Here is a 23,213-nt window from a genome sequence, read left to right as displayed (position 1 = left end):
AGCTAGTTTATGGGCAGTTTAATAACAAAATATAATTTGATTTCCTTTCATATTGAAAAACAGTATTGAATAGTAATAGAAGTAGCTGCGCATGTGGACGAATAGAATCTGGGTCTGTCGCAAAGATACAAAAATACAAAAAACACAAATTATGTCTAATAAAATATAAACCTTCTACATGCTTGATGAAGGCCTCCAGCTCACGGTGACTCAAATCGAATCCATCCATCTTCAACTTGAAGAAGTTGCAGGGCAGATGACCTACTGTAGGTCCTGGATCCATTCATGGGCTGGAAAAACTACCTCATTACTGGACTTATAGGCGTGTGCATTGTTATGATGGAGAAGGGCACCAGGAGTGTTAGCTCTTGGGTGGTGACTGGAAATAGCTTGATGTGGCAGGCATTTTTGGCATAGCAGAAACCAGTGATAGTGCACTGACGCACAAGTTGTACAGTAATAAAGAAAGGGGGTAAATCAACCTAGGGGTTGGAACTTGGGGTGCTTTGTATGGGCTGGATCTCAGCAGCTGCTGAAAAAGGCAGGATAGTCAGTCCTGCATGGGCATATCAAGCAACAAACAAGAAGAATTAGCAGCGCTGGGTACTCAAACTAACGGTACCTTGAAAAATATTATTTGTACACAATTGGATGGTCTTCACAATTATTAATAATAAAATAACATACTAATAAAAACAAATTAATTAAAACTTTGAAGGCAATATAGCACATGTACTATTTAGCCACCCACACTTCATGTAGGGCAACAATGCACTGGTAGTCCATTCCTAGTTAGACTCTAATACGGAAAGATTTGAATGGAGAAGATCTATTTACCACCCCTAGGTGTTCTCGGCAGAGTGTGTATGTCCCTTTAATATCCATGTGGTCGGCCCATATTGGGGATAGTAACCAATGTCCACTGGAATGCTGAAGGGAGATAACCATAAGGGGTTCACAAGATGGTTGCCATCACGGTAATTGGAAGTCTCCGATGGTTGGTTCGGACTTGTATCCCTCGATACAGAGGACTGTGCCAGCAAGCTTTTAAAGCTTGAGGCAAGGTGGATACACCGTCTAAAGACCGTCAAACCTATGGGACTGAAATACACCTGTTTATTCTTCAAAATCATGAGTGCTGGTTCTTTTTCTCCCCTATTAAGGGATTGAAATGTTGCTATAATGTTTCAGGTCTTGATAAAAGGGATAAAACCCTGAAACGTTGAATATACAGACTGGTATCAGTGTAATTCTTTATTATTTCCGAGTGACATCCCTTCCCTGGACACTATATATTTATTGTTACCAGAGAAGGTAGTCCAGGTGTTACGTGTGATGCACCCAGTGGTACCGGTTCTGTATATGTTGCCCAAGCTCCACAAGAATCCAACTAGACCACCCGGGAGACCGATCATATCGGCCCGTGGTTCCCTATTACAGCCAGTGTCTCAACTTTTGGACAGTGTTCTACAACCTTTCCTCCCACTGGAAGAGACATTCCTTAAAGACACCAGTACCTTTCTTCTCAAATTAAAAGAGTTGGGGACTATTCCGTCAGGTGCCCTGCTGTGTTGTCTGGACGTTTGCAGCCTGTACACCTCTATCCCCCACGAGGGGGGACTGAAGGCGATGGAAGGCTTTCTTTTGAAACATCTGGACCCAATACTTTTTGATCACAAGCTTTTCCTTACATTGTTGGAGCTGACCTTATGCCGTAACTTTTTTTCTTGTTTGACGGGGCACATTACATTCAGCGTCGAGGGTGTGCCATGGGCTCTTCCGTGGCCCCCTCGTATGCGAATGTATATAGGTTTGCACAGGAGAGGGACCTCTTCTTCGGTAACCAGGACATTTGTGAGCATGTCATACTGTACCTACGGTATATAGATGTGTTTCTCATCTGGACTGGGGGGGAGGAGAGGTTCCTGCATCTGATGGGGGACATCAATACCAGAAGCCCCTTTATCAAATTTACGCATAGTCACAGTGAAGTACAGGCTAATTTTCTGGATGTGGCCATTGAGGTTAAAGATGGAGTAGTTTCTACTAGTAGATACTCCAAGAGCACGGATAGGAACAATCTACTTAGGGCTTCGAGTCACCATCCCCCCTCCCTCAAACGAGGGTTACCCCGGGCTCAAATGTTGCGGGTGGCACATCTCACTAGTAATAGGGAGCAGTTACCAGGGGAAGTCGACCTTATGGTACAAAAATTTGTTGAGAGGGGGTATGATTTGAATGCCCTCATGTCCCAAAAACAACAGGTTTTGGACATGGATCCTTGTTCCCTGTGGATTCCTAAAGCAAAAGCTAATGAGAAAATGAATCCCATGGGTCAATGAATTTTCACTATCCAGCCCTATATTTCAACGTGCTTCAAAGGCCCTATGGCCCATCGTCAAGATCCGTCAAGATCTGTGGTCTTTAAGACTTAGTTGGTCTTAAAGACCACAGACCGCTACTCGCTTACACCAGAGAGCCGCAACCTTAGGGACCGGTTGGTCCATGCGGACATTACGGAGGACCGACAGAATTTTCCCCCTAATGTTTATGTCAAACGGGTTGCTATAAGTGTAGCGGCTGTGCTACCTGCACTTTTTTGATATGCTGTAGGGATTTTCAACATCCACACTGTGTCAAAAGATACGACATCAGATCTGTTCTGACTTGTTCTTCAACACATGTGGTCTATATCATTCAATGCCCATGTAAATTGATGTATGTGGGTCAGACCACACGTAAATTCAAGGAGAGGATGGCAGCTCATCGATCTGCCATCCATCTAACCTTGAAAGGAAAAGAAGTGGACCAGCCGGTTCCAAGACATTTTAAACAGGCTGGCCACTCACTGGAGTCCTTAAGGTATTTCATTATTGATCATATCCCCCAGAGCCTTAGAGGTGGGGATAGGGCTAAAAAACTATTAATTAGGGAGACACAGTGGATCTTGAGGTTGGGGACCACCATACCTGGTGGCCTCAATGACAAGATCAACTGGAATAGTCTCACCTGATAGGTATATTCATATCCCAGTATTGGCCCTCCTTTACAGACTCTAATATATAGGGGTTTAGAGCCCTGGTTATTGTTGTATTTGCATATTGTTGTTTGTACATTTGTTTTCCTTATGTTTATTTTTTCTATTTTCTTATGTTTATTTTATATTCATTGGGGGTTCACTGTACATACAATTTACATTGCATGTATGATTTATTAAAACTTGTGCACTCTCTGTCGATTGCAGGTCCCGGGAATTCAGCTGTCCCTGGATGGCTATGACGACTGAATCCCCCGCCTACTGGTGATCGGTGGCGGCAGGTTATGGAACGCAAGCTTGCGTTCCAGATCAAGCAGCCGGCTGCAGACAAGAAGTGGGGAGAAGTGACGTGTGGCACACAGGGACCACGTCGCCCGGCGGCGTGTGGATCGACAGGTGAGTAATTAACATTTACAGGTATTTATTTGCGGGGGGATGGGGGAGCACGTGTTGTTTGCTCTGTATACTTTGTGGCAGGTATCCTGAGGACTGGGTACATTTCCCCGAAAGCGCTCGATTATGCCTAAATAGATCTTTTATCTGTTGCAAAAACGTCTGTGTGCCTCTTCTCATTGGACTGATATATATATATATATAGAGAGAGAGAGAGAGAGAGAGAGAGAGAGAGAGAGAAACTTGTGGGGATAGCACTCATTACAGATGATTTTGACGGGTGCAAAGTCCTGTAGTGTAATTATAGGAAAACTTCATATCCCAGTGCAGTCCAGGATGAAGGCTGGATAAAGCCGAAACGGTTCCGTCGACTGTTGCCTGACTGTTTGATCATGCTGCGCTTTGGTGACTATTATGATTGATGTGTCCATACCTTAAGAAGCTATCAGTTGCATCCCAGTCCAGTTTAGCCATGACCTTTTGCCATATGAAATAAATTATTTAATTTTTTTGCATCTACAAGGAGTGCTGCCTCAATATGTCCATTAATGGATATGAAGTTTTCCTATATATATATATATATATATATATATATATATATATATACACCAAGTCAGTCAAGCAGGGGAGCTGCACTCTGAGGATTAATAATAAGTAGTAAAGCCAAATAAAACATGTTTAGTTTTAAGGGAAACTGCGCATTTCCCTTTTTGGTGTCAATTGGCCAAAAGCTTCCCTAAAAGGGGCCCTTGTACATGGGTAAAAGGCCTTATTTACAAGTCGCAGCACCTCTGGCAATTATATAGGAGCAACCTTCAGAACACGGCTCCTCCCTCCATAATATATATTATACAGGTAACAATACCCATTTTTAGAGACCCGAGGACGCTCGTGGTTCTCTTCCATGCCTACTTAAGGCTAATTTCCACTTTTTACAAAAAATTTGACACCAGTTACCCGCGCTCACAAACAGAGATTGCTGCTGGAATTCCCACAAGATTGGGATACCACACCCAAGAACAATACCACAAGACTACAAGAAGTGGATCTTCACAGCGCTACCTCCGGCAATGTTTCTTGACTCCCTACATAGGATCAAGACTCCAATAGTATAGAAAAGAGAAATAACAACAGTGCAAAATTATGGTTAGTAAGAGTCAGTGTTCTCAATCCCAAGATCCTCCAGCTTCTGAAATGACTCACCTAGTCAAGCTAGGAGATGTTCCCACAAAGGTTTCTTTATAGATAATACTAAAAGCAGACTCACCAGAGGGCAATGCCCTATGTTCCTCCAAAGGTTTCTTTTATTTTCAATGCGACAGGACAATGTGGATAATCCAAATAAAACGATTTTATTCCTTAAAACAAGACGTTAGCCCTCCCACTTTGCAAGAACGGTCCTCTCCCACCCGGAATGGAAGAGATGCAGTCCAAGTGGTGTGGATGACAGCACACCAGTAGGTAGGGGGTCAGTCCAGACAAAGATATTCTTAAAAACACCAACGCGTTTCGAACTAAAAAGTCCTTCCTCAGGGTGAAGAGTATAAAAGCAAATGGTGTCTGGGGGGGGTATTTATACCCAGACAGTCCCAGCTTGTGTTAAAACATGGATTCAGCAATAAGGATCATACACTTTAAAAACATGATTGACACTGAGTTCCGTTTTTCACCATAAATATGGTGACTGAGAGCATACATATACAATTGATTACATAAATATACACACAAAAAAATACATTAGAACCTGATTATACTGCCTCCCATATTCGCGTTGAAAGGTCCATCGCGTATATTCACATTAGCTGTTACAGAGCACTGTGTCCGGCAGCCGCTTTGGTCTTCCGGTATGACGCACTTCCGGAGCTTACGTGCGGTCCAAGCTCCGGAAGTGCGTCATACCGGAAGTAACGTCCGGACGTGTGGAACGCAAGATGCGTTCCAAGCCATCAATAGCCGGACCCGGAAGTGACCAAAGCGGCTGCCGGACACAGTGCTCTGTAACAGCTAATGTGAATATACGCGATGGACCTTTCAGGAATAAAATCGTTTTATTTGGATTATCCACATTGTCCTGTCGCATTGAAAATAAAAGAAACCTTTGGAGGAACATAGGGCATTGCCCTCTGGTGAGTCTGCTTTTAGTATTATCTATAAAGAAACCTTTGTGGGAACATCTCCTAGCTTGACTAGGTGAGTCATTTCAGAAGCTGGAGGATCTTGGGATTGAGAACACTGACTCTTACTAACCATCATTTTGCACTGTTGTTATTTCTCTTTTCTATACTATTGGAGTCTTGATCCTATGTAGGGAGTCAAGAAACATTGCCGGAGGTAGCGCTGTGAAGATCCACTTCTTGTAGTCTTGTGGTAATTTCCACTTTTACTCCCAGCAACAGAATCTGTTTACTAATTACTATTAACTCTGACCAAATTGACTTTTATTTTACAGATTCTGTGAATATTGGTTTACTATTTTAAATTATATATTTTAAGCGGCTTACCTTGGATCTCTTATATTGATACAACAGGTGGAGCCGGCTTCATGAGATGCGTGCGCGCCCCATTCCGATGGAGCTCCTCGACGCCATTATCTCTGGTCCCCACCTAACGCTGCCCATCTCCCTGAAGCGGATACGGGCAGGGTCACACCGCCCAGCCACTAAGTGACTGGGGCTCTGATGGAGTCCATCTCCGCCAGCGCTCGCCAGCAGGGAGGTTCTGGCGAGTGCTGAAAATGAAAGAGAGGGGCTCCATCTGTAGATTGTGTCTATATACACCTACAGATGGAGCGGGAGTCATCTTTGCAGGGGATGGTGGAAGAATCGCCATCCGCCATCCCCCACCAGCCGCTGTAAGGGGACGCGCACGCACGAGATGCGTGCATGTCCCTTTACAATGGGGCTCCCCCTGGGTCCCCGCCGCCTCGGTGCCCCCCCTAACCCTGTCCGTCTCCCTGAAGCAGAGACGGACAGGGTTCCCGTCCCCCCGCCGACGGGAAACTGGGGCGTGCGTGCGTGTGAGACGCACATGCGTCCTAGTCAGATGGAGCGTCTCTCCGCCGGCGTTCGCCAGCGGACAGATTCTGGCGATCCCTGGGCAAGAATGAGAGGCGCTCCATCTGTATACACAATAGGAATTGTTATAAGGTCCATGTGGACCTTAATCTGGCACTGTCCACACTCCCAGAAGTTGTGATAGTATGAGGCGTTGAAATTAGGCATTTGTAGCAACAGCCAGTGTCGCTAACAACAAAGTGAGCACATTGCACAGGAGCTATATATGCTCTATTTAAGAATTTAATATGCGTCTCCTGCAGCGCAACAGATTGCAAATGTTTCATTGTGAGAGAAAGTTTAGCAAATAAACCAGGCAGTGTGGGAAGATCCGGAACATCCGGCAACCATCTAGTATGCAATTTCTGTTGCATGTGCTGTTTCCTGGTTAAAATAAGGGTAGAGTACAAATATCTTATATGGTAACCTAGTATACATTCCAGTCAAGGAGACTATTGGGCCAGTCTCCACCCCAGCAGGCATTGCAGGGAGCTGAGACTGTGCAAAGTGACGGGATTAAAGGTACATGAAAAACATACAGTTGGACAAGTTATGTTTTTCTACCAGTGTCGAGAATGGGTATATAGTGCAACCTGGATCAAAAATGTTTCAAATGCTGGATAAACCCTTTTCCCTCCAGTTAAGGAACTCAGCATTCTCAAGGCCCAGAAGAAACTGTGGATTACCCCAAAAAGTAGTAAACGGGGAGCTAAATAAAATACAATCCCTGAACTGCGGATGAATCAGACATCCCGGTGTGTGTAGTATTGCTGCAGGTAAATATGGGAAAAACAGTTCATTTTCCAAGAGGTGTGGTATATTTCCTCGACAGTCTGGATTCCGACAGTCATTACTCAGACGTCGAAATCCCGACTGCACAGCGGGGGGAGCGCAATGAAGCCCCTTGCGGGCTCGCTGCGCTCGCCATGCTGCGGGCACGGTGGTGAGCTGCGCTCGCCACCTATTTTATTCTCCCTCTATGGGGTTCGTGGGAGCAATCGGGATTCCGACGTCGGAGTAATGACAGTCGGAATCCCGACTGTCGGGGAGCCGTCCGGCACCCTTTCCAAGGACGGGGTAGTATAAACAGAAATGCCAGTAAACCAGTCTGTTATGTAACAGAAAAGTGTGGCTTGTGTAAAGGACAAAATATCTGGAATGCCCAAACCACCATCTATTTTATTAAGGTGCAAATGATCAAAAGGGATACGTGGCTTCTTACCCGCCTATGCAAACTTGGTAAAGAGCATTTTTGCAATTTTGAGTTAATTAATTGTATTGGGAGCATCTGGAGGAAATGCAAAAGTTTAGGGAAAGCTATAGATTTGATGGCCGCTATTCTGCATGTTAGTACAAAGAAAGTGGAATCCAGCCATTGAGCAATTTATCAATGGCTAAGTAAATAGGGCTAATAATAACTGAGTAAAGGGTACTGAGGTTCATAGGAATCATGATCCCCAGGTATTTAAGAGTTGAAGAGCAAATAGTAAATTGAGATAGATGAGGAGAGGAAGAAAAATAAATATGTGGGGTACATAATGGAAGCAACCTAGGTTTGTCATAATCCACTCAGAATCCTGAGAAGGATTCGTTTTTGAATGGCAGGTATAGAGGTGTGAGGGTTAGATACAAATAACAAGAAATCATCTGCAAATAAACTAAGCTTTAGGCGAGTAGACCGAACTTTACGTTTTGTGCATATTTGTGAGGATTGCAGAGCAGTAGTTAAGGGTTCCACTGCCAGTGTGAATAGTAAGGGTGACAGAGGGCAACCCTGTCTAGTTCCTCTGTGTATAGGAATCGGTGCAGAGAGATTATTGTTAGCTAGTATTTGCGAGGAAGAAATTGAGTACAACAATTTGATCGTGTGTATGAAGTCAAGCGGGAGCCCAAATCTCACCATAGTATCAAACAGATGATCCCATGTGACAGGATCAAATGCCTTTTCGGCATCAAGGGATAAGAGGGCACCGGGTTCTGAGCTCCCGGATGACTCCAGCCACTGCATCACGGTAAGAATTTTGCATACATTGAGCACTGAATGGTGGCCCCAGACAAATCCAGTCTGGCCAGAGTGAATCAACGTAGGCAAAAGGAATTTAAGTCTTATCTGCTAAAATTTTTGTAAATATTTTATAATCAGTATTTATTAGTGAAATTGCCTGTAGGAGCTAGGCAAAAGAGGATCTCTGCCCGGTTTATGGATAATTCTAATAATGGCTGAATTAAAGTAGAGTTTAGGGGGAGAACCCTTTAAAAGTAAATTTTAAAAGGAACGAAGAGGTTTGGTCAGTTTTGGGGCCAAGATTTTATAATTCATTAGAAAGACCATCAGGGCCTGGGGCTTTACCTAGCTTGAGGAGATTAATAGTAGCTAAGACTTCCTCTTCAGTTATAGGAGACAACAGGGTTTGAGAGGAGTCTGTAGATAGAGAAGGATGAGAAAGGGAATCCCAGAAAGAAAATCTCTGGGTTTCGTCTATAGAAGATGAAGAGTAGATATTTGTGTAGAATGATTATAATACCTCCGAGACTTGACCTCCAGAATACTTTTTATTTGTGTGAAAAAAGCAATAATTATGTTGCCAATTAATATTTTACCACTGAAGATGCTTTCCTTAGAAGTTTAAATTACATCAGTCATAAAATAAAGCAAGTAGTTATCCTATAGATTAAAAGGTTAACGAATAAGTGCATACATCAGTCACAAAAGAACAAGTACCACTTAAATCTTTATTGGTATTAATGTAAAAATACTAATAAGAGGATAATAAAAAATCTTCAATATTCTAGAGCTATTATTACCTGTTATTTACACAAATACAAAAGCACTTTATAGAGAATGTTTGAATATTCACATCAGTCCTGCACCAGTGGAGCTTACGATCTATATCCCCTACCACATGTACACACACACACTTACATTCTAGGGTTCATTTTGTTGGGAGCCAATTGACCTACTGTACCAGTATATTTTTCGATTGTGGGAGGAAACCTAATAACCCAGAGGAAACCCACAGAAGCATAGGAAGTGTACACAAACTTTGCATAATGTAGTTAGGGCCATCTTGGGAATCAAACCCATTACCTCAGTGCTGTGAGGCAGTAATGCTAACCATTACACCATCCATGCTACCCAATACTCATAATTATAAATTATTTCACAATTATTATCACAAGCGGGTTTGTGTGTCAGTATGTGTATTACACAACAAAAATATGGGGTGAGATGGAATAGGGTACGATTTTTTTAGGTGTCCAAAAAATCTCACCAAATCGCACGTCACGTGCGCGATTTTTGGCTGAAAATTGCAAATGTAATAGGGTGCAGTTTTTTAGACAGTCAGAATTTGCATGCGATTTAGTGTGATTATTTTAGTAACAAAAATGTGCGATATTTAGGCATGTACAGTTTTTAGTAATGATTATATGCATTTTTCTAGACATAGACGTGTGCAGTATTTAGTAAAAAAAGTGTGGAAGGGTGCGGTATTTTTATATTTAGTAAAAAAAAAACATTGTGGGGTCCCCCTCCTAAGCATAACCAGCCCTAAGGTCATTGAGCCAGACCTGGTTCCAGAAATACAGGGGATAAAAAGCCTAAGGGCCCCTCATATTTCCGATACCAGCCCCGGACTCTTGGACCAGTACTAGTTCCAAATATACGGGGGCCAAAAAAACTGGTGGTCCCCAGTATTTTGGAACCAGCACCTGGCTCCAACAGACAGTGGTGTCATGCCATAGCTGGGTGACGCCATCCAGGGCTAAGGCCAAGGCCTGTCCCTGGCATCCCAGGGCGGGTCATTAATGGGCCCCTTTAGACTAAGTAGTTCACCTGTAAAAAGAATGTTAAAATAAAGAAGCACACAACAAGAAAAGTATAACTTTATTATATTTTACAACTTTTACACCAATATACATTACCCTTCCTCACTCCAGCAGTGATTCTCTGCCGCAGCTCACCTGCACTGACAGCAGGGTGAGCCAGGTCCCCTTAACACTGACAGCGGAGAATGCCATTGTGGCTGTGCTGGTGGAAGCAGCTCAGACCTGATTGGCTGTATGCGTCTCTAGCTTTTCTAGCTTAGATACATATTGAAAACAGGATTTGGTGTTTATTTAACATTGTTGCCAATTTTATCTGTGTGCTTCTGTATACAGTACAGCTTTTTGTAGTGTTTAAACCTCATGATTCATAGGCCGGCTCTGTTAGTTGCAGCTAGTTTATGGGCAGTTTAATAACAAAATATAATTCGATTTCCTTTCATATTGAAAAACAGTATTGAATAGTAATAGAAGTAGCTGCGCATGTGGACGAATAGAATCTGGGTCTGTCGCAAAGATACAAAAATACAAAAAAACACAAATTATGTCTAATAAAATATAAACCTTCTACATGCTTGATGAAGGCCTCCAGCTCACGGTGACTCAAATCGAATCCATCCATCTTCAACTTGAAGAAGTTGCAGGGCAGATGACCTACTGTAGGTCCTGGATCCATTCATGGGCTGGAAAAACTACCTCATTACTGGACTTATAGGCGTGTGCATTGTTATGATGGAGAAGGGCACCAGGAGTGTTAGCTCTTGGGTGGTGACTGGAAATAGCTTGATGTGGCAGGCATTTTTGGCATAGCAGAAACCAGTGATAGTGCACTGACGCACAAGTTGTACAGTAATAAAGAAAGGGGGTAAATCAACCTAGGGGTTGGAACTTGGGGTGCTTTGTATGGGCTGGATCTCAGCAGCTGCTGAAAAAGGCAGGATAGTCAGTCCTGCATGGGCATATCAAGCAACAAACAAGAAGAATTAGCAGCGCTGGGTACTCAAACTAACGGTACCTTGAAAAATATTATTTGTACACAATTGGATGGTCTTCACAATTATTAATAATAAAATAACATACTAATAAAAACAAATTAATTAAAACTTTGAAGGCAATATAGCACATGTACTATTTAGCCACCCACACTTCATGTAGGGCAACAATGCACTGGTAGTCCATTCCTAGTTAGACTCTAATACGGAAAGATTTGAATGGAGAAGATCTATTTACCACCCCTAGGTGTTCTCGGCAGAGTGTGTATGTCCCTTTAATATCCATGTGGTCGGCCCATATTGGGGATAGTAACCAATGTCCACTGGAATGCTGAAGGGAGATAACCATAAGGGGTTCACAAGATGGTTGCCATCACGGTAATTGGAAGTCTCCGATGGTTGGTTCGGACTTGTATCCCTCGATACAGAGGACTGTGCCAGCAAGCTTTTAAAGCTTGAGGCAAGGTGGATACACCGTCTAAAGACCGTCAAACCTATGGGACTGAAATACACCTGTTTATTCTTCAAAATCATGAGTGCTGGTTCTTTTTCTCCCCTATTAAGGGATTGAAATGTTGCTATAATGTTTCAGGTCTTGATAAAAGGGATAAAACCCTGAAACGTTGAATATACAGACTGGTATCAGTGTAATTCTTTATTATTTCCGAGTGACATCCCTTCCCTGGACACTATATATTTATTGTTACCAGAGAAGGTAGTCCAGGTGTTACGTGTGATGCACCCAGTGGTACCGGTTCTGTATATGTTGCCCAAGCTCCACAAGAATCCAACTAGACCACCCGGGAGACCGATCATATCGGCCCGTGGTTCCCTATTACAGCCAGTGTCTCAACTTTTGGACAGTGTTCTACAACCTTTCCTCCCACTGGAAGAGACATTCCTTAAAGACACCAGTACCTTTCTTCTCAAATTAAAAGAGTTGGGGACTATTCCGTCAGGTGCCCTGCTGTGTTGTCTGGACGTTTGCAGCCTGTACACCTCTATCCCCCACGAGGGGGGACTGAAGGCGATGGAAGGCTTTCTTTTGAAACATCTGGACCCAATACTTTTTGATCACAAGCTTTTCCTTACATTGTTGGAGCTGACCTTATGCCGTAACTTTTTTTCTTGTTTGACGGGGCACATTACATTCAGCGTCGAGGGTGTGCCATGGGCTCTTCCGTGGCCCCCTCGTATGCGAATGTATATAGGTTTGCACAGGAGAGGGACCTCTTCTTCGGTAACCAGGACATTTGTGAGCATGTCATACTGTACCTACGGTATATAGATGTGTTTCTCATCTGGACTGGGGGGGAGGAGAGGTTCCTGCATCTGATGGGGGACATCAATACCAGAAGCCCCTTTATCAAATTTACGCATAGTCACAGTGAAGTACAGGCTAATTTTCTGGATGTGGCCATTGAGGTTAAAGATGGAGTAGTTTCTACTAGTAGATACTCCAAGAGCACGGATAGGAACAATCTACTTAGGGCTTCGAGTCACCATCCCCCCTCCCTCAAACGAGGGTTACCCCGGGCTCAAATGTTGCGGGTGGCACATCTCACTAGTAATAGGGAGCAGTTACCAGGGGAAGTCGACCTTATGGTACAAAAATTTGTTGAGAGGGGGTATGATTTGAATGCCCTCATGTCCCAAAAACAACAGGTTTTGGACATGGATCCTTGTTCCCTGTGGATTCCTAAAGCAAAAGCTAATGAGAAAATGAATCCCATGGGTCAATGAATTTTCACTATCCAGCCCTATATTTCAACGTGCTTCAAAGGCCCTATGGCCCATCGTCAAGATCCGTCAAGATCTGTGGTCTTTAAGACTTAGTTGGTCTTAAAGACCACAGACCGCTACTCGCTTACACCAGAGAGCCGCAACCTTAGGGACCGGTTGGTCCATGCGGACATTACGGAGGACCGACAGAATTTTCCCCCTAATGTTTATGTCAAACGGGTTGCTATAAGTGTAGCGGCTGTGCTACCTGCACTTTTTTGATATGCTGTAGGGATTTTCAACATCCACACTGTGTCAAAAGATACGACATCAGATCTGTTCTGACTTGTTCTTCAACACATGTGGTCTATATCATTCAATGCCCATGTAAATTGATGTATGTGGGTCAGACCACACGTAAATTCAAGGAGAGGATGGCAGCTCATCGATCTGCCATCCATCTAACCTTGAAAGGAAAAGAAGTGGACCAGCCGGTTCCAAGACATTTTAAACAGGCTGGCCACTCACTGGAGTCCTTAAGGTATTTCATTATTGATCATATCCCCCAGAGCCTTAGAGGTGGGGATAGGGCTAAAAAACTATTAATTAGGGAGACACAGTGGATCTTGAGGTTGGGGACCACCATACCTGGTGGCCTCAATGACAAGATCAACTGGAATAGTCTCACCTGATAGGTATATTCATATCCCAGTATTGGCCCTCCTTTACAGACTCTAATATATAGGGGTTTAGAGCCCTGGTTATTGTTGTATTTGCATATTGTTGTTTGTACATTTGTTTTCCTTATGTTTATTTTTTCTATTTTCTTATGTTTATTTTATATTCATTGGGGGTTCACTGTACATACAATTTACATTGCATGTATGATTTATTAAAACTTGTGCACTCTCTGTCGATTGCAGGTCCCGGGAATTCAGCTGTCCCTGGATGGCTATGACGACTGAATCCCCCGCCTACTGGTGATCGGTGGCGGCAGGTTATGGAACGCAAGCTTGCGTTCCAGATCAAGCAGCCGGCTGCAGACAAGAAGTGGGGAGAAGTGACGTGTGGCACACAGGGACCACGTCGCCCGGCGGCGTGTGGATCGACAGGTGAGTAATTAACATTTACAGGTATTTATTTGCGGGGGGATGGGGGAGCACGTGTTGTTTGCTCTGTATACTTTGTGGCAGGTATCCTGAGGACTGGGTACATTTCCCCGAAAGCGCTCGATTATGCCTAAATAGATCTTTTATCTGTTGCAAAAACGTCTGTGTGCCTCTTCTCATTGGACTGATATATATATATATATAGAGAGAGAGAGAGAGAGAGAGAGAGAGAGAGAGAGAAACTTGTGGGGATAGCACTCATTACAGATGATTTTGACGGGTGCAAAGTCCTGTAGTGTAATTATAGGAAAACTTCATATCCCAGTGCAGTCCAGGATGAAGGCTGGATAAAGCCGAAACGGTTCCGTCGACTGTTGCCTGACTGTTTGATCATGCTGCGCTTTGGTGACTATTATGATTGATGTGTCCATACCTTAAGAAGCTATCAGTTGCATCCCAGTCCAGTTTAGCCATGACCTTTTGCCATATGAAATAAATTATTTAATTTTTTTGCATCTACAAGGAGTGCTGCCTCAATATGTCCATTAATGGAAATGAAGTTTTCCTATATATATATATATATATATATATATACACCAAGTCAGTCAAGCAGGGGAGCTGCACTCTGAGGATTAATAATAAGTAGTAAAGCCAAATAAAACATGTTTAGTTTTAAGGGAAACTGCGCATTTCCCTTTTTGGTGTCAATTGGCCAAAAGCTTCCCTAAAAGGGGCCCTTGTACATGGGTAAAAGGCCTTATTTACAAGTCGCAGCACCTCTGGCAATTATATAGGAGCAACCTTCAGAACACGGCTCCTCCCTCCATAATATATATTATACAGGTAACAATACCCATTTTTAGAGACCCGAGGACGCTCGTGGTTCTCTTCCATGCCTACTTAAGGCTAATTTCCACTTTTTACAAAAAATTTGACACCAGTTACCCGCGCTCACAAACAGAGATTGCTGCTGGAATTCCCACAAGATTGGGATACCACACCCAAGAACAATACCACAAGACTACAAGAAGTGGATCTTCACAGCGCTACCTCCGGCAATGTTTCTTGACTCCCTACATAGGATCAAGACTCCAATAGTATAGAAAAGAGAAATAACAACAGTGCAAAATTATGGTTAGTAAGAGTCAGTGTTCTCAATCCCAAGATCCTCCAGCTTCTGAAATGACTCACCTAGTCAAGCTAGGAGATGTTCCCACAAAGGTTTCTTTATAGATAATACTAAAAGCAGACTCACCAGAGGGCAATGCCCTATGTTCCTCCAAAGGTTTCTTTTATTTTCAATGCGACAGGACAATGTGGATAATCCAAATAAAACGATTTTATTCCTTAAAACAAGACGTTAGCCCTCCCACTTTGCAAGAACGGTCCTCTCCCACCCGGAATGGAAGAGATGCAGTCCAAGTGGTGTGGATGACAGCACACCAGTAGGTAGGGGGTCAGTCCAGACAAAGATATTCTTAAAAACACCAACGCGTTTCGAACTAAAAAGTCCTTCCTCAGGGTGAAGAGTATAAAAGCAAATGGTGTCTGGGGGGGGGTATTTATACCCAGACAGTCCCAGCTTGTGTTAAAACATGGATTCAGCAATAAGGATCATACACTTTAAAAACATGATTGACACTGAGTTCCGTTTTTCACCATAAATATGGTGACTGAGAGCATACATATACAATTGATTACATAAATATACACACAAAAAAATACATTAGAACCTGATTATACTGCCTCCCATATTCGCGCTGAAAGGTCCATCGCGTATATTCACATTAGCTGTTACAGAGCACTGTGTCCGGCAGCCGCTTTGGTCTTCCGGTATGACGCACTTCCGGAGCTTACGTGCGGTCCAAGCTCCGGAAGTGCGTCATACCGGAAGTAACGTCCGGACGTGTGGAACGCAAGATGCGTTCCAAGCCATCAATAGCCGGACCCGGAAGTGACCAAAGCGGCTGCCGGACACAGTGCTCTGTAACAGCTAATGTGAATATACGCGATGGACCTTTCAGGAATAAAATCGTTTTATTTGGATTATCCACATTGTCCTGTCGCATTGAAAATAAAAGAAACCTTTGGAGGAACATAGGGCATTGCCCTCTGGTGAGTCTGCTTTTAGTATTATCTATAAAGAAACCTTTGTGGGAACATCTCCTAGCTTGACTAGGTGAGTCATTTCAGAAGCTGGAGGATCTTGGGATTGAGAACACTGACTCTTACTAACCATAATTTTGCACTGTTGTTATTTCTCTTTTCTATACTATTGGAGTCTTGATCCTATGTAGGGAGTCAAGAAACATTGCCGGAGGTAGCGCTGTGAAGATCCACTTCTTGTAGTCTTGTGGTAATTTCCACTTTTACTCCCAGCAACAGAATCTGTTTACTAATTACTATTAACTCTGACCAAATTGACTTTTATTTTACAGATTCTGTGAATATTGGTTTACTATTTTAAATTATATATTTTAAGCGGCTTACCTTGGATCTCTTATATTGATACAACAGGTGGAGCCGGCTTCATGAGATGCGTGCGCGCCCCATTCCGATGGAGCTCCTCGACGCCATTATCTCTGGTCCCCACCTAACGCTGCCCATCTCCCTGAAGCGGATACGGGCAGGGTCACACCGCCCAGCCGCTAAGTGACTGGGGCTCTGATGGAGTCCATCTCCGCCAGCGCTCGCCAGCAGGGAGGTTCTGGCGAGTGCTGAAAATGAAAGAGAGGGGCTCCATCTGTAGATTGTGTCTATATACACCTACAGATGGAGCGGGAGTCATCTTTGCAGGGGATGGTGGAAGAATCGCCATCCGCCATCCCCCACCAGCCGCTGTAAGGGGACGCGCACGCACGAGATGCGTGCATGTCCCTTTACAATGGGGCTCCCCCTGGGTCCCCGCCGCCTCGGTGCCCCCCCTAACCCTGTCCGTCTCCCTGAAGCAGAGACGGACAGGGTTCCCGTCCCCCCGCCGACAGGAAACTGGGGCGTGCGTGCGTGTGAGACGCACATGCGTCCTAGTCAGATGGAGCGTCTCTCCGCCGGCGTTCGCCAGCGGACAGATTCTGGCGATCCCTGGGCAAGAATGAGAGGCGCTCCATCTGTATACACAATAGGAATTGTTATAAGGTCCATGTGGACCTTAATCTGGCACTGTCCACACTCCCAGAAGTTGTGATAGTATGAGGCGTTGAAATTAGGCATTTGTAGCAACAGCCAGTGTCGCTAACAACAAAGTGAGCACATTGCACAGGAGCTATATATGCTCTATTCAAGAATTTAATATGCGTCTCCTGCAGCGCAACAGATTGCAAATGTTTCATTGTGAGAGAAAGTTTAGCAAATAAACCAGGCAGTGTGGGAAGATCCGGAACATCCGGCAACCATCTAGTATGCAATTTCTGTTGCATGTGCTGTTTCCTGGTTAAAATAAGGGTAGAGTACAAATATCTTATATGGTAACCTAGTATACATTCCAGTCAAGGAGACTATTGGGCCAGTCTCCACCCCAGCAGGCATTGCAGGGAGCTGAGACTGTGCAAAGTGACGGGATTACAGGTACATGAAAAACAGACAGTTGGACAAGTTATGTTTTTCTACCAGTGTCGAGAATAGGTATATAGTGCAACCTGGATCAAAAATGTTTCAAATGCTGGATAAACCCTTTTCCCTCCAGTTAAGGAACTCAGCATTCTCAAGGCCCAGAAGAAACTGTGGATTACCCCAAAAAGTAGTAAACGGGGAGCTAAATAAAATACAATCCCTGAACTGCGGATGAATCAGACATCCCGGTGTGTGTAGTATTGCTGCAGGTAAATATGGGAAAAACAGTTCATTTTCCAAGAGGTGTGGTATATTTCCTCGACAGTCTGGATTCCGACAGTCATTACTCAGACGTCGAAATCCCGACTGCACAGCGGGGGGAGCGCAATGAAGCCCCTTGCGGGCTCGCTGCGCTCGCCATGCTGCGGGCACGGTGGTGAGCTGCGCTCGCCACCTATTTTATTCTCCCTCTATGGGGTTCGTGGGAGCAATCGGGATTCCGACGTCGGAGTAATGACAGTCGGAATCCCGACTGTCGGGGAGCCGTCCGGCACCCTTTCCAAGGACGGGGTAGTATAAACAGAAATGCCAGTAAACCAGTCTGTTATGTAACAGAAAAGTGTGGCTTGTGTAAAGGACAAAATATCTGGAATGCCCAAACCACCATCTATTTTATTAAGGTGCAAATGATCAAAAGGGATACGTGGCTTCTTACCCGCCTATGCAAACTTGGTAAAGAGCATTTTTGCAATTTTGAGTTAATTAATTGTATTGGGAGCATCTGGAGGAAATGCAAAAGTTTAGGGAAAGCTATAGATTTGATGGCCGCTATTCTGCATGTTAGTACAAAGAAAGTGGAATCCAGCCATTGAGCAATTTATCAATGGCTAAGTAAATAGGGCTAATAATAACTGAGTAAAGGGTACTGAGGTTCATAGGAATCATGATCCCCAGGTATTTAAGAGTTGAAGAGCAAATAGTAAATTGAGATAGATGAGGAGAGGAAGAAAAATAAATATGTGGGGTACATAATGGAAGCAACCTAGGTTTGTCATAATCCACTCAGAATCCTGAGAAGGATTCGTTTTTGAATGGCAGGTATAGAGGTGTGAGGGTTAGATACAAATAACAAGAAATCATCTGCAAATAAACTAAGCTTTAGGCGAGTAGACCGAACTTTACGTTTTGTGCATATTTGTGAGGATTGCAGAGCAGTAGTTAAGGGTTCCACTGCCAGTGTGAATAGTAAGGGTGACAGAGGGCAACCCTGTCTAGTTCCTCTGTGTATAGGAATCGGTGCAGAGAGATTATTGTTAGCTAGTATTTGCGAGGAAGAAATTGAGTACAACAATTTGATTGTGTGTATGAAGTCAAGCGGGAGCCCAAATCTCACCATAGTATCAAACAGATGATCCCATGTGACAGGATCAAATGCCTTTTCGGCATCAAGGGATAAGAGGGCACCGGGTTCTGAGCTCCCGGATGACTCCAGCCACTGCATCACGGTAAGAATTTTGCATACATTGAGCACTGAATGGTGGCCCCAGACAAATCCAGTCTGGCCAGAGTGAATCAACGTAGGCAAAAGGAATTTAAGTCTTATCTGCTAAAATTTTTGTAAATATTTTATAATCAGTATTTATTAGTGAAATTGCCTGTAGGAGCTAGGCAAAAGAGGATCTCTGCCCGGTTTATGGATAATTCTAATAATGGCTGAATTAAAGTAGAGTTTAGGGGGAGAACCCTTTAAAAGTAAATTTTAAAAGGAACGAAGAGGTTTGGTCAGTTTTGGGGCCAAGATTTTATAATTCATTAGAAAGACCATCAGGGCCTGGGGCTTTACCTAGCTTGAGGAGATTAATAGTAGCTAAGACTTCCTCTTCAGTTATAGGAGACAACAGGGTTTGAGAGGAGTCTGTAGATAGAGAAGGATGAGAAAGGGAATCCCAGAAAGAAAATCTCTGGGTTTCGTCTATAGAAGATGAAGAGTAGATATTTGTGTAGAATGATTATAATACCTCCGAGACTTGACCTCCAGAATACTTTTTATTTGTGTGAAAAAAGCAATAATTATGTTGCCAATTAATATTTTACCACTGAAGATGCTTTCCTTAGAAGTTTAAATTACATCAGTCATAAAATAAAGCAAGTAGTTATCCTATAGATTAAAAGGTTAACGAATAAGTGCATACATCAGTCACAAAAGAACAAGTACCACTTAAATCTTTATTGGTATTAATGTAAAAATACTAATAAGAGGATAATAAAAAATCTTCAATATTCTAGAGCTATTATTACCTGTTATTTACACAAATACAAAAGCACTTTATAGAGAATGTTTGAATATTCACATCAGTCCTGCACCAGTGGAGCTTACGATCTATATCCCCTACCACATGTACACACACACACTTACATTCTAGGGTTCATTTTGTTGGGAGCCAATTGACCTACTGTACCAGTATATTTTTCGATTGTGGGAGGAAACCTAATAACCCAGAGGAAACCCACAGAAGCATAGGAAGTGTACACAAACTTTGCATAATGTAGTTAGGGCCATCTTGGGAATCAAACCCATTACCTCAGTGCTGTGAGGCAGTAATGCTAACCATTACACCATCCATGCTACCCAATACTCATAATTATAAATTATTTCACAATTATTATCACAAGCGGGTTTGTGTGTCAGTATGTGTATTACACAACAAAAATATGGGGTGAGATGGAATAGGGTACGATTTTTTTAGGTGTCCAAAAAATCTCACCAAATCGCACGTCACGTGCGCGATTTTTGGCTGAAAATTGCAAATGTAATAGGGTGCAGTTTTTTAGACAGTCAGAATTTGCATGCGATTTAGTGTGATTATTTTAGTAACAAAAATGTGCGATATTTAGGCATGTACAGTTTTTAGTAATGATTATATGCATTTTTCTAGACATAGACGTGTGCAGTATTTAGTAAAAAAAGTGTGGAAGGGTGCGGTATTTTTATATTTAGTAAAAAAAAAAACATTGTGGGGTCCCCCTCCTAAGCATAACCAGCCCTAAGGTCATTGAGCCAGACCTGGTTCCAGAAATACAGGGGATAAAAAGCCTAAGGGCCCCTCATATTTCCGATACCAGCCCCGGACTCTTGGACCAGTACTAGTTCCAAATATACGGGGGCCAAAAAAACTGGTGGTCCCCAGTATTTTGGAACCAGCACCTGGCTCCAACAGACAGTGGTGTCATGCCATAGCTGGGTGACGCCATCCAGGGCTAAGGCCAAGGCCTGTCCCTGGCATCCCAGGGCGGGTCATTAATGGGCCCCTTTAGACTAAGTAGTTCACCTGTAAAAAGAATGTTAAAATAAAGAAGCACACAACAAGAAAAGTATAACTTTATTATATTTTACAACTTTTACACCAATATACATTACCCTTCCTCACTCCAGCAGTGATTCTCTGCCGCAGCTCACCTGCACTGACAGCAGGGTGAGCCAGGTCCCCTTAACACTGACAGCGGAGAATGCCATTGTGGCTGTGCTGGTGGAAGCAGCTCAGACCTGATTGGCTGTATGCATCTCTAGCTTTTCTAGCTTAGATACATATTGAAAACAGGATTTGGTGTTTATTTAACATTGTTGCCAATTTTATCTGTGTGCTTCTGTATACAGTACATGCATATTGATGTTGATGCTGATATGTAAATTATAAGCTACTGTTTTATGGCCTGTCTTTCTTGATGTCTGAAATATTAATGTACAGATGGGTCAGGGTCCATCTTTGCAGGGGATGGCGCTGGCATCGCCAGCCGCCATCCCCCGCCAGCACCATGGCGATCGTGAGAAGGGGACGCGCGCGCACGAGAGGCGCGCGCGCCCCCTTCCGACGGCGCTTCCAAACATTCCCCCAGGTCCCCGCCGGCTTGCCGGCGGTAACCCGGGGTCCCCGCCGCCTGCCCGCATCCCCCCTAACCCCCCCCTAACCCCGTCCGTCTCCCTGAGGCGGAGACGGACAGGGTTTCCGCCACGCTAGCGACGGAAACTGAGACGCGCGTGCGCGTGAGACGCACGCGCGTCTCAGTCTCCTCGCTGGCGAGGCTGCTGGCGGGTCGCCAGCGCGTACGTTCTGGCGACCCGCCAGCAAGGATGTGCATAGGCACATACTGTAATAATACTGTCTCCGGTTATAGAATGATTAGTAACCCCGCCTGAAGCAAATGCTTTGAAAGCTAGTCTGCTCTCTTGTGATTGCCTCTGTGTTTGTGCATGTATGAGAGAGAAAGAGATGTAATTTAATTTGCTGAAAACAGATGGCAGTGTTTTGGGGACACACAAATGGACATGTATATAGCAGATTAGTTCTAATTTATCCAAACAACAGCAGTGGACTTGGAGCTGCTTTTTCAGCTCAGACATTTGTGCATGCACATCAGGATCGCCATCAGGGGGGTGCTATAGGGGCAACTGTCCCAGGCCCAGCCACTCTGACAGAGGGTAGGGCCTGGGTTGGCTGCCAGCACCCCCTTCACTAGAGCTACCCTCACCTGTGATTTGCCTGGCTGGGATCCCCCCTCACCAGCGGCAGTGACATTTAACAGGCAGTGCAGAGGGCAGCAGGAACCACGGGAGCACCCACAGTAAGCCCCTACAGCACAATGTAATGACATAAAACCAGATGAAGGGGGATGAGGAGCCAGTGCCGCCATCCTGCGTCGCCGTCCTTAGCCCAATGCATTTGGTTTGTATGTAAGATGCTGATTTCTCTGCTGCGCCCCTCTGTTCCTGAGTGTGCTTGATGTCTGCACTTTGACTTACTTTGTATCTTGATACTTAACTACTACAGCTCTATTCATGTACAGTAGTGTAACTGAAAAAAACCCTACTTGAGCAACTATAGGTAGTTTATATGGAGATGGGGCTTCTCTTGATCAGGAATTTATGTAATTTCCCAGGGAAAGAGTGGCCATACAATGAGCTGATTTATTTGAGTACAGTTAGAGTATGTGCCTTGTTTTTACTTGTGGTAGTATAAGAATATATTATGTAGTAATATAAGAATGTTGCAGCTAGTGCAGCATTATCAGCAGGGCTTGATTTAGGGTTCCACAGGTCTCATCAGGCATTCCAGGTGTTCGAGAAAGGAAAGGGGGGCCCTGCCTTCTTTGTCAGTCCCGGGACCCACAATTTCTGATGGCAGCCCTGATGCACACACTCCTTTTAGAGGGTGAGTTACGCTGCTGATGAGGCTTGCCATGAGTTGGGGGCCTGGCCTCAACCCAAGCCCCCATATATCTTCCGTTCACATGTGTCAGGGGTTTGTTTGGACAAATAGAGGTCCTGGTAGCTGCACTAAGCACCGCCACCCTAGCTCTCACTGTACCCGGACTGGCCGACCAGGTCATCAGCCACTCTGGCCTTTGTCAAAGTATCTGGCCTATTTGTTGGATCTGTGGCAAACTAATTGCATGGCCCATGGTGCCACAGGTGATTGTATATTGCATCCTAGGACACAGCATGGATAACTAATGCAAGCAGGAGGTGTCTACGTAT

The sequence above is a fragment of the Crinia signifera genome, chromosome 6 (assembly GCF_055691185.1).
Source record: "Crinia signifera chromosome 6, ASM5569118v1, whole genome shotgun sequence".
NCBI lineage: Eukaryota > Metazoa > Chordata > Amphibia > Anura > Myobatrachidae > Crinia > Crinia signifera.
The sequence above is the reverse complement of the archived record's forward strand: the minus strand, read 5'-3'. Positions refer to the sequence as shown.